This window comes from Lepisma saccharinum, chromosome 8, assembly GCF_977018435.1.
Source record: "Lepisma saccharinum chromosome 8, izLepSacc3.1, whole genome shotgun sequence".
NCBI lineage: Eukaryota > Metazoa > Arthropoda > Insecta > Zygentoma > Lepismatidae > Lepisma > Lepisma saccharinum.
In genome coordinates, this window is record NC_139236.1 from 13,012,380 (window position 1) to 13,025,447 (window position 13,068).

General features: G+C 35.7%; 1 protein-coding gene across 4 annotated transcripts in view; it reads right to left on the reverse strand.

Moving 5' to 3' along the window:
- The window catches only part of LOC145990862 (uncharacterized), a 141,279-nt gene that overhangs the window by 63,890 nt on the left and 64,321 nt on the right, over positions 1-13,068 (reverse strand). The gene's annotated exons all lie outside the window — the stretch shown is intronic.

Sequence of the window (13,068 nt, forward strand, 5' to 3'; positions counted from 1 at the left end):
AACGGGGTGCAGTGTTGTTCATGCAGTGTTGCCAAATGTAAGTGAAAGTGTAAATTAATTTTTCCACAAAGCATGGAAAATTGCATGTCAAACATTCGTACGGAAATTTGGACGTCAATTTCCACCTTGGGTAGGTGGACTATTTCGCCATCTATAGTTCAGAGAAGAAAACCGATCGTTTTCGCGTATAGCCAATCCTGAAATGCCTCGTAAAGGCGTACCGGTCAAAATGGGTGTTTTTAAAAAAAAAATGAGGTACAGTGGCAACACTGTTGATGTTTGAAGGCAACAAAAGGTGTGTTTAGTGATGGTCTATGACATGGAAATACTGGAAACAGGAAAAAAAAAAAGAAAATGAAAATTATGGTGAAAAAAGTGTTACTTACCTACTCCTGGCAACCATGCAATGCGATAAGAGCACCCACCGAACGAGAACAAAAGAATAAATTAGTTGTGTACTCAGAACTGTTTGAGCCGTGCATTTCATATTGTTCGTAGGGGAAGATTAGAATTGTTCTGTGAAATGAAGTACTCTTTGGAAGAGAGGGTGTTCATTGTGGAACATTATTTTTGTTCAAAATCGTACGCTAGTATAAAAACTGTGTTTCGCGAGAAATATCCGAATAACAGTGTTCCAGAAAATTCGACAATATATCGACTTGTTTCCAGATTTCGTGAAACAGGATCAGTTAATGACAAACCCTACCACAGACAACCACCAGTTTTGACACAAGGTGTGCTGCAGGATGTGGAGCAGAGAATATCACAATCTCCCAGGAAATCTGTTCATAAACTTGCTGCACAGTCAGGTGTATCAAAAACAACAACTCACCGAGCGTTAAAACAATTGCACCTACGTGCATATAAGGTACAGGCTGTGCAAGAACTGAAGGAAGCAGACAAAGGTGCACGTGTAAGATACTGCCAGTGGTTTAGAAATTTTATTAGAGACAATGGTCTGAATATTTTGGATAAGGTTTTTTTCACGGATGAAGCATGGTTCCACTTAAATGGATATGTCAACAGTCAAAATTCTCGACACTGGTCAAGTAACAATTCCCATTTGTTACATGAACCATCACTTCATCCACAAAAGATCGGTGTGTGGTGCGCAATTTCGCGTAGAAAAATAATCGGTCCATTCTTTTTCAACACAACAGTTGACGGAATAGTTTATCGTGACCTTATCACACAGTTTATTTCTCTGTTGGAACGTGATGAACGTGATTGTTGGTTTCAACAAGACTCCGCAACATGTCACACGTCTAATGAAACTTTAGACATGTTGGCAGAGTTTTTTGGCGATCACATTATCAGCAAAAACTTATGGCCCAGTCGCTCCCCTTTCTGACGTCTCCAGATTTTTTTCTGTGGGGTTATTTGAAACAAACAGTTTACATTAATAACCCAAGAACACTTGATGATCTAAAAATAAACATTTGCACAGCCATTAACAATATAAACCAATCAACCTTGCATAAAGTTGCTTCCAACATGATAAACCGTGTTGATGAATGCCTCCGGGAAAATGGTTGTCATTTTCACCATCTTTTGTAAAGCTACACTGCCTGTTACGTGCATTGCATGGTTGCCAGGAGTAGGTAAGTAACACTTTTTTCACCATAATTTTCATTTTCTTTTTTTTTTTCCTGTTTCCAGTATTTCCATGTCATAGACCATCACTAATCATACCTTTTGTTGCCTTCAAACATCAACAGTGTTGCCACTGTACCTCATTTTTTTTTAAAAAACACCCATTTTGACCGGTACGCCTTTACGAGGCATTTCAGGATTGGCTATACGCGAAAACGATCGGTTTTCTTCTCTGAACTATAGATGGCGAAATAGTCCACCTACCCAAGGTGGAAATTGACGTCCAAATTTCCGTACGAATGTTTGACATGCAATTTTCCATGCTTTGTGGAAAAATAAATTTACACTTTCACTTACATTTGGCAACACTGCATGAACAACACTGCACCCCGTTTGTTGTTTCCATGTTTAAAAATATCTACTTGGACAGGGCTAACATTTGGTGTATGACTTATGTATGTACAGGTTTCGGTTACAAAGTAACGCCACTCTTTAATTCCCAGTTGCGCCGTTCGTGGGACACCCTGTAGAAGCAGCAACCAACATCAGCAGGTGGAAATAGAAAGTGTGAAGCATTCTACTGTCCAGAAATAAGTGTTCCAAGTATTTATGTATGTTCAACCAATTAACTAGGTATTAATTGAACTGCAAAATAAACTTGTCCCGACACACCTTAAAAATGAGATGTCTGTAGAATGACTAGATTTGTTTTACTTCTATTTCCACCACTTCACACATGAAAAAATCTGCTTTAAAGACACATGCACTTTCCTATCCAGAACTAGGCAAAAAAAAAAAAAAATTAACCTTCCCTTTCGTCAGTGTAACAAATAATATCAGATTTCACTATGGTTGTCATTTGATTTTCTTCCGGTAGTCTGTACATCGTGCAACAATCCCAGGGATCCTGGATTAGAATCCCGGCCTGAGCATAGGTGTTTGTGAGTGTCCAATCATCAATTTCATCATATCATCACCCATTCCCATCTTCGCAATTAGCCAAAAGTGGAAGAAAAGCGAAGTAAAATAAACAAATCCATCAATCTTCTGGTAGTCCCTTTTCCCCTCATTAGTGAAAATTTGATAACTTTGATTACATCAGATGGTCACATGTTGGTTATAGGCCCAGATTATTGACATGTTTGAAGAAGAAAAGACTTTCTCTTTCAAAGAGCACTGAGATTTATTCCTTCCCTGTTTGATTTTGATTTGAGTTGGTGTTTTAAGTCCACTTTATGCACAGTAAGGCTAATCGGGACTGGACCTACAGTTTAAAGTGGGATCCGAACCACTTGTGCCTCCACCGGGTATCAAACCCGGGACCCCTTGATTACAAGGCAATGAAGTTCCTTCTCTGTTGTTTGCCTTGTCTACAGTAGACTATGTAAAATATAAGCCAATGTAAAATATAAGACAATATAATCTTCATCTAGATTACACATACACAACGCATGTAGACGTAAGCTTATAGTCTACGGCGCATCACTGGGAAAACATCAGCAATTTATCATATTTAAATAATGATAATAAATTACTAAAGAAAATCTCATTTAATAATTTCATTCATCCTAAAAATATTTTAGTTTTTCGGGAGCTGAAATTTGAAACTGTAGGACAGGCCCGTACCCAGCGGAGGTGCCATTGGGGCCATGCTTCCCCCTCGAACTATCAAATAATATAATGTGAAGATATGAAAACCTACAAATAATTATAAGGGATGGAATTCTGTTGATGCGAAGCTGATCTTGACATATTCTTAGTGGCATTTTTATTTCAACCCATTGTCATCACATTGTGCAAAACAGACTGATGGAAAATGGTAATGGACATATTAATTTTGCCATTGGGTACGCACTTAGAACTAGCTGCAATACTACATTAACATTGGTAATCACATCTAATACTCCAAGAGCACTTCCCTGACTACTGTGACAGAGTGTTAGCACAGCGTGCTATGATGCTATGGGTCCCAGGTTTGAATCCCGGGCTGGGCATTGGTGTTTTTAATGAGTGTTCCTTTATCATATTTCATTATATAGTCAAAAGGGCCAGAAAATCTACGTAAAATACCTAACTCAATTAAATCCAACAACATGTTGGACCTTCCCGTTGTTCCACATTGTCCCTCCATCCTCTAAAAAATCCAGGGCACAGGCCTGCTGTATGAAGGAAGGAAACAATTACCTGCATTTAAATGCCTTACACTTACTGAATGACAGTTGGAGGTACTTTATTGTTAACTTATTAAAATTGGGAGTGCAAAGTCAAAAGAAATAACATAAATGGGTAAAAATGTCCAAACATGTTATAGTAAATTTTGAGTAAATGTTTCACATGAGAAATACGATGATAATTTTTACTTTCTCCTGCTCACTTGGGCTTAGGACCTGCCTGTCTGTATGTTACATCTCTGATTTGAGGTATTCATTCAAATGATAACGTACTTTAAAACCAAATAAAAACAGAACGTTTTAATTTTATTACCCACAAAAATTAGCCTAATCCAATTTTTTTCAGACTTCAATTTTTTTTTTTCGTATCAACCCTATGGGACACAGGCTGCTTTAGCGTGAGGGTCAGAGCACAGTCGCCCACTTGCTATGCCACTGGTGACATGTGTTGCATTTCGCTTGTTATTTGCATGTGAAATTTCCATGAAACGGTAAAAAAAAAACTATGACTTCAGTCTAATATATATCCTGTATAGTATCCTGCATCAGCGTGATGCTGATCACATAACACCCACTCACGACCGGATCAAGAAAGTGTGGAGCATTACCCCCACACCCCCTATATGCCTGCATGGCATGGTGCTAAGCACAGGGGAGCACTTTACCTTTTTAAAGGATCCTGTAAAGTATTTGAACATATAGTGTATGCAAGAGTAATCACTAGTTTATATTATCAATGGCAGGATAAGGAAATTATGGACAGAGAAATTAAAAGCAGATGCCGCTTTTTATTACCAACCAGTATAGAACAATAATACCCCTCCTTCACCTCTTCCTTTTTTTTATATTCCACCAATAATTGATAGCCATGCAAATATTACTGACGAAAAATATTCTCTCACATTGTTGTGTGGGCATGGGAAGTAAACAAGGTTCAATTGTTCTCATTTCTTTACCTTTTTTTCACTTCTCACAACAATCAGTCAAAAGTAAAAATAACATTTGGTACATTACAGACTCGACTCTACTGGCAATCGAGTATGGGAGTTTCAAGACCACTTAGTCATTTTAGCCAGGCACGTATTAATGTGTAGCAATGCGAGTGAATAAATGTCTCCTGTAAAGGAATCTATTGTGGGGGACTGAAGAGCTATGTTAAAGAATTTAGGAGTGATGTGTTCTCCACAGATGACAAGATTCTGTTTTGCAAGTTGAGTGAAACTGGGGTATAATATTCAAAGAGATCTTCAGTATTGCACGCAGCAAAACATTAAAATCTGTCTAAAAAGTTGTGGTTGTGTATTGATTGCTTAGATTTACCAGAGCTGTAGTGAGATGCCAATTATGCTTTAGGTTCCACAAAGGTGTAAATCTGACATAATAGTAAATAAAACTTACAATAATTGCAGTGAACCTCACAATATCTTCAATATTTTCCCACTACATCCTTTGGTTAAAGGGATTCAGACTTATTTTAAAACCCCATACCCATCTTAATCATTCTTCCATGAAGATACTGACATTCTTTCTGCAGAATGAAAAATTTGAAAGTACTGTTGTGCATATTTTTGGCTTTACTGGGAATATTTCTGCATTTTTCTGGCATATTTTAAAAGTTTCATGACAATTTTTTCAATTTTTATGACATAATTACTTACATGTTTTACAGTTTTATAGGACATAGAGTCCCGGGCACTAGTAATGACTAATGTATGATCTGCATTAGTACCCAGTCAGCATTATTTTATTGTACAGTGTTCCACAGTAACAAATCTATCTGAATTTATGAATTTCGTAGCTTACATTAGATAAGAGGAACCAGGTAGACATATTTTATATTCTATTATTTAAGCTGATGCCTTTAAATTTTCCCAAAACTGTAATTTTTGTTCTCAGATCTTATCTAATAGATCAAAAGAAATTCGTAATGTTCATGGGAGGGAATATACTATGTTCTCTGGGGTGCCACAAGGTTCTAATTTAGGTCCACCTCTCTCCTTACTTTTTCAAATGACTTACCAAAACTTATTAAAAGTCCACACTGCCTGTTATTTGCTGATGACGTAGAAATATTTAAAACTGCTGACTCACATGAAAATTAAAATTTGGAAACTGACATAAATAATTTATTTCAATCGTGGAAAGCAAACTTTCACATAATTTTGATAAATGGCAAATAATGTGCATAATGAATGTACAGAATGAAAATATTTTCCCAAATCAATTGGGGAGAAAGCAAATAAGAATTAAAAAAATTGGATCTTGGAGTCACTCAACTATGTTTTAAAGACCATATCCACCATGTCATAAATCAAGCATATGGAAAACATGGTTTTGTAATCCACTGTGTAGCTGAAAAGTGTAGAACTATTAAAAAATCTATGTGTTTGAAGTATTAAAAAATCTATGCTTTTCTCTTCTCTGCTCAGTCATAGAATATACATCTTTGATCCTGCAGACCCCTGGATAAAATATACAAAAGAAATAGAAGCGATCCAAACTAAATTCTTATGAGCACATGAAATTCAAAGAGGACAAACACTATCCTAAAATCATCCCTTATTAACTTCTAGATTATTTCAACTTACAAAAACTTGAAAACAGATGCAATTTCAATTTGATAAGCATGATACAAAAAATTGTAAGCAATAAGATAAACTCAACAGTGTTAGTATCTGCATTGTGTTCTACAGGTAAGAACCATGGTGGCCGCGGTGGCTCAGTCGGTAACGCGTCTGACTACCATGCTAAAGGTCCCGGGTTTCGATCCCCGGCCGGTTCAAATCTGGGAACTTTTCTAATGATGGAAGCGGCCCCGGCACCCACCCAGCATCGAATAACATGGGTACCGGGGAAACCCTGGGGGGTAAAGGCGGTCAGAGGCATGATGCTGATCACATCACCCCCACTCACCACCAGATCAAGAAAGTTGTGGGGCGTTACCCCCACACCCCCTATATGCCTTCATGGCATGGTGCTATGCACAGGGGAGCACTTTACCTTTTTATGTAAGAACCAGACCAAAGTGTGAATTGTTTCATGGGTCAAAGTCTCGAAGTTATCCCTAACTACTATTGATTACTGGTAAAAGATCCATAGTTAGACATAATAACATGACCTTACATGCATTCACATAAGAGCCATACGTGCAGAATGGAAAAAGGAGGGAGACCTTTTGGAATAATGCCTACAGAAACCGTACATAAACATATAATATATAAACAATTCTGCAATGCACAAAACTATGTATGCCATAATGGAACTTTGTTCTGTGACATCATTTACCTAATAAATAAATAAATAGGGCATTCCACGAAAAGTGGTCCTACTCCATGTTAATAACAAAATGAATTAATATGGATTTTTTAAAAAGGTTTAGATGTTTGCGAATGCATATAATTTAGACATTTCACCAATAAAAGTTACTAGCATCTGTAGCCTATATGCTTCACAGACAAATGAAGTCAAAATTTGCTACATTTTTAAAGCGTCACACATGTAACGCACTTTTGTGATAGAAGTTAAGAAAAAGATAAAATATTTTAGAAGAGATACTGTGAACAAGTCGAGTGGGAGAGAGATTGTCTTTTATCTTTTGTTGAATGGTTTTCATGTAGTTTTTATAACAGGAAGTTATAACTTAAATAAATGTTGTTTTTCTGTTAAAGTTTTTCCTAATGGAAGATTATTACAATTGGAGACAAGGATGAAAATGGAACGAAGGTAACAAGAATAATATGTATAAGAAGATTAGTCTTATTATGAATAAGAAGCTATGAATAATGGAGGTTAGTAATGTACAGTTTTTTGAACAGTTCGATGTGGAACATGGCAATATTCAAACATACATTGAAAGATTTGACCAATTCTGTTTGGCAAATAATATTGCAGCAAATAAAAGAGTTTGTACATTAATTTTGGTAGCTGGCGGAAGAGTGTACGATATACTAAGTGATTTAGTAGCACCAGCAAAAGTGCCACACAAGACATATCAAGAATTATGTACTTTGTTACTAACTCATTTTAAGCCTAAAAGAAATGTCATAGCTGAAAGGTATAAGTTTCATTTGTTGAGACAAGAGGAAGGGCAAACGTTATCTGAATTTGTAATATGTTTGAAGCATCAAGCATCTAATTGTTCATTTGGTACGTTTCTTAATGAAATGATGAGAGACCAATTAGTTTTTGGCATACGTAGTGAAGTAACTTCCTCTAGTCCCCTTCTGCCATCATGGCGTAGGGTTGGTTGCCTCGATCCATCTCCTCCATTCCTGTCTGTTTCTCATCATTCTCTTCATCATATTTATTGTCTTATTCCTTTCTCTTCCAATCTTTTCCATTCTGTCTTCAAACATTATCCTTGGTCTTCCTTTACCTCTCCTACCTTGCACCTTTACTTCTAGAATTTGCTTTACCTTTTTTTTCTTCATTCATTCTGAATACATGTCCCCACCACTTTAGCTGTCTCTTTTCAATTATTTTCTCTAGCGACTCCTGTTCCACTTCTCTTCTTATTCTTTCATTCCTCACTTTATCTCTCCTAGTCTTATTAACAGCTCTTCTCAGGTATTTCATTTCACTAGCCTGAATTTTACTCAGATGTTTATCTTGAAGTGGTAAACTTTCCATTCCATATGTTAATGTAGGGACCAATACTGATTTGTATAGCTGCATTTTTGTCTTTACTGCCACTTCTTTCTTTCCCATTATTGTTTTACTGAACTGATAACATACTGTGTTTGCTTTTCTTTTCCTATTTAGGATTTCTTCATCACACCTACCATCACTTGTTATGATGGTTCCTAAATATTCATATTCATCTATGTACTTCCTCCAAGTTCTCGTTACCATATCTAATTGCTATTTCATGATCTTTTTCTCCTTTTGCCACCTGCATAACTTTACTCTTCTTAATATTAATCTTCATCCCTTTTCTCGCAAGTTCTTCTCCCCATTCTATTACGCTCCTCTGTAGATTATCTTCACTGCTAGCAATTAAGACTATACTCTCATATTCCAATATCCTATTTGTACTCTTGGGGTTCTTCTTTTGCAAATTTTAGTTATTTCATCCATTATATTAATGAAAAGTAAAGAACTGAGACTATCTCCCTGTTTAATTCCTTTTTCTATTTGAAATTCCTTACACTCGTTTCCTTCTATTCTTACTATTCCTTTTACATCCTTATATACACTTCTTATTGCTTTCATAAGTTCCTTAGGTACTTCCTTACTTTCTAATGCCTCACATAGATATTTTCTAGGTACCGAGTCAAATGCCGCTTTCAAGTCTAGAAATGCTAAATATTCTTTTATTTTTGTCCAGCATTTTCCCCATCATTGTTCTTAATATAAAAATGTGATCTTGAGTCTGTCTCCCAGGTCTAAATCCAGCTTGTTCCTCTTCAAGTTTTCACTCTATGATTTTTCTCAGCCTCCTTTCCAATATATTCGTATACATCTTATATACCACTGATGATAGACATATTGCTCTATAATTATCACATTCCTTATTACTCCCTTTCTTGTGTACTGGCACAATTATGTTCCTTTTCCACTCTTCTGGTATAGTCTTAGTTCTCCATACTTCCCTTAATATATTCAGTAGTATTTCAGCCATTCTTGGTCCTCCATATTTTATAAGTTCTGGTGCTATTCCATCCCATCCTGCTGCTTTCCCAATTCGTATCCGTTTAATTACTTCTCTCACTTCATTCTCTGTTATCATCATATTTTCTTCTACATGCTCCTCATCTTCTCTGTTTCTTATTCTCTCATCCTCCTCCTGTTCCTGTTCCTGCTCCTCATCTTGTTCTTGCTCATTTGTCCTATCCTTGAACTTTTCTTCATAGTATTTTCTCCATTCCTCCATCACATTCTCCCTTCCTATGACTAGTACATTTTCCTTATTTCTTATAGCTCTTGCTGCTTTTCCCCATTTTCCTTTCAGACTTTTGACCATATTCCAGAACTGCTTTCTATGTTCTACAAAACTTTGTTCAATATCATTTCCAAACTTCTCCCATGATTTTCGCTTTGCCTCCTCTACAGCCAATTTACTCTCATTTCTTTTTTGCACATATATTAACCTATGTTCCTCTGATCTTAATTCTAGGTAATTCTTCCATGCTTTCTTTTTCTCTTTCACTTTCCTCTTTACTTCATCCGTCCACCAATTAGTTCTTTTCCTTTTTGTGAAGTAACAAGAAAGAAATTATTAGCTGAACCAGAGCTTGATTTTATAAAAGTAGTATCTTTATCATCAACCATGGAAATGGTAGAGCAAGATGTGAGATTGTTTTATCAAAAAGATAAGACGGTATTCAGTAATGTACATCATGTACAAAAACACAGAACAGTTAGTCAGCAAAGTAAGAAAGCGGCTTTTAAATGTTCAAGGTGTAATAATGTACACGAAAAATACAAATGTCCAGCTTGGAATGTACATTGTTTTAAATGTGGATTAAAAGGTCATTTTCAGCAGTGCTGTAAGAATAAAAATAGCAACGTTATTTAAAATGAATCTGCAACTAAGGTCAGACATCATGTTGATACATCTATGAAGCCTTTGTTGTTAAACGGCGTACATGTGGAAATTAAACAACCAGTGACCGGTAATAACCAAAGTAAGTTAGACTTAATGAGTCTTAATGACAATTCAAGTGAACCTTCACATGGGATTAAGGTACATAAAAATCAATTATATGTACAAAAATCGGATGTTGAAATGAGTAGCTCTAGAAGTGAAGCTGATAATTGTTTGGTTAGGTTGATGTGCAATGGCAAAGAGGTCCAATTTGAAGTGGATACGGGTGCAGCAGTATCTGTTTGGGATGAGGAATTCCATACAACGAATTTTAGGAACATTCCAGTTATAAAGAGTGTTCTCACTTTACGAAATGCAGATGGGAGACCACTACCAATAGTAGGGAGAGTTATGCTGGATGTGCAGTTAGAAAATGGAGGATTAAAAATGCCCTTGTAAATTTCCTGAAATAAATTGAAAACACCTATTTTAGGAAGGACCTGGTTGGATGAATTATGGCTAGAATGGAAATCTTGGTTTCAGTTAACGATTTCTAGGGACAGTTGTTTGTTAACAGTATCTAAGCAACCAAGTTTTACTAATCAGAAAGTTGAATACTTAATAAATAAGTACAAAGAAGTTTTTTCTGGTAATATTTGTGAGCCTATTAAGCAATTTAAAGCTACAATACCAATCAAGGAGGGAGCAGATCCAATATTCAAGAAAGCATATGAAGTTCCATACAGTTTACAACTGAAAGTAAAGGCTGAATTGGATAATTTAGTTCAATTGGGAGTTTTGTCACCTATTCAGTAATCTGATTGGAGTACACCTTTAGTGGTAGTAAAGAAAAATAATGGTGATCTACGGCTGTGTTCTGATTTTAAGGTAACCGTCAATAAAGTGGTAGAAAAAGTAACTTATCCTTTGCCACGAGTGGATGATTTACTTAATTCTTTAGTGAATGCAAACACATATGTAGTGTTGGACCTGACCAAAGCATATCTTCAACTATTACTCGATGAGAGTGCTAAAAAGTTATTGGTTCTCAATACTAAATGGGGATTGTTCACTTATAACAGGTTACCAATGGGTTTAAGCTGAAGTGCACAGATTTTCCAAAGAACAATGGATCAAGTACTGTTAGATTATACATTTGCCAAATGCTACCTGGATGATTTAACCTTCGAGCGGGCGCGCCTGCGCAAAATTTACACCAAAAGTAATTTTCTTTAATTTTCTTGTGTTTCCTTTGAATTCGTCGACCTATGCTTTTTATGTATTCCTCAAAGAGGTATTTTGTGTTGTATATTAGCAGTCATTGTTACTAATCCATATGTTATACTCTGTCAATTGTTGTTTATTTCAGATCAGAACACCGTGTCGTAAAGTTTGCGCTGCGCACCTGCTCCTGTTCTGTAATGTTTTCGTCAGGTCATTGTTGAAAATGAGTCGACAAAACGTAGACGTGAGCAAAATTCAGCGTATCCTTCAACTTTCTTCTGATGAAGAGGGATCACATGAATTGGACAGTGATAGTGACTTAAGTGACGAATATATAGAAGTCAATCAATATGACAGTGAATAATTAAGTATCATTCATTATGAGCAAGGATATTTATAATATAAACGTAAATTTTTTTGGGTCTACATTTATTTATATCATATCTGAGGTTAATATAAATGAAACATATTGAAATACAAGTTAGAATGCTGAAAAAAAATACTTGTAACATCTAGGTTTTCAGCAGGAATATCTGTCGTAAAAAGTATGACACGCGCCTGCTGATGAAAAGCGTGGTGCGCTATAAATATGTAATAAGTTACGTACTGTATTTTTTATAATTTTTCAGCATTCTAACTTGTAATTCAATATGTTTCATTTATATTAACCTTAGATATGATATAAATAAATGCAGACCCAAAACAATTTACGATTATATTATAAAAATCCTTGCTCATAATGAATGATACTAAATGACGTAAAAAATGCATCACGCGCCCGCTGGTGACACGATTATGAACGCTCCCGCTAGAAGGTTAATTATAACAGGCCGTGGAGAAGAAGAATGTTTCACTAACACAAAACTAGTTTTGGATAGATTGACATATTACAATATAACAGTTAATCTCGATAAATGTCAGTTCTTCAAAAAAGAGGTATAGGGTGGGTGCAGGTAAATATGAGACACATTTTAAATCTTTTATTGGAACTTTGTCTAGAACTGGTTTATTGTGATGAAACCAAAGCTATACCAACACAATTCAGGTTATACTTCCATTTTTGTTGACTTGTTATGATTATGTTCACCCAAAAGTCCAAAAAAAAAATAAAAACACTGTCTCATTTCTAACCTCACAAAAGGTAAAATATGAGATGCCATGAAGGTAAGAATGAGACATGCTTATATCTCAATGGTCATGCACTGTGGAACAGTAGGAATGAAATAATGAGACAGAGCATGAAAATATGAGTCGCTTGGTATATATATATATATTTTTTTGTACAGTGAAAACTGACAGAGTTATGGCTTATAGAGTTAAAGCTCCAAGAAATCCTTAGAAATGAGAAGGCCTGTAGGAACATAAGGAGACATAATGAATACTGTATAGGCCTATATGCTACACATTAAATAAAAAATAAATGAAATAGGCAAACTAACACAGTCTAGCCTACATCTTACAGTGTAAAGCAGTCATGTCTCGCCATAAACATAGAAATAAAGCAAACTAAAATTGTGTAGCTACTACTGATAGGCCTAGTTCAGTACATAAACA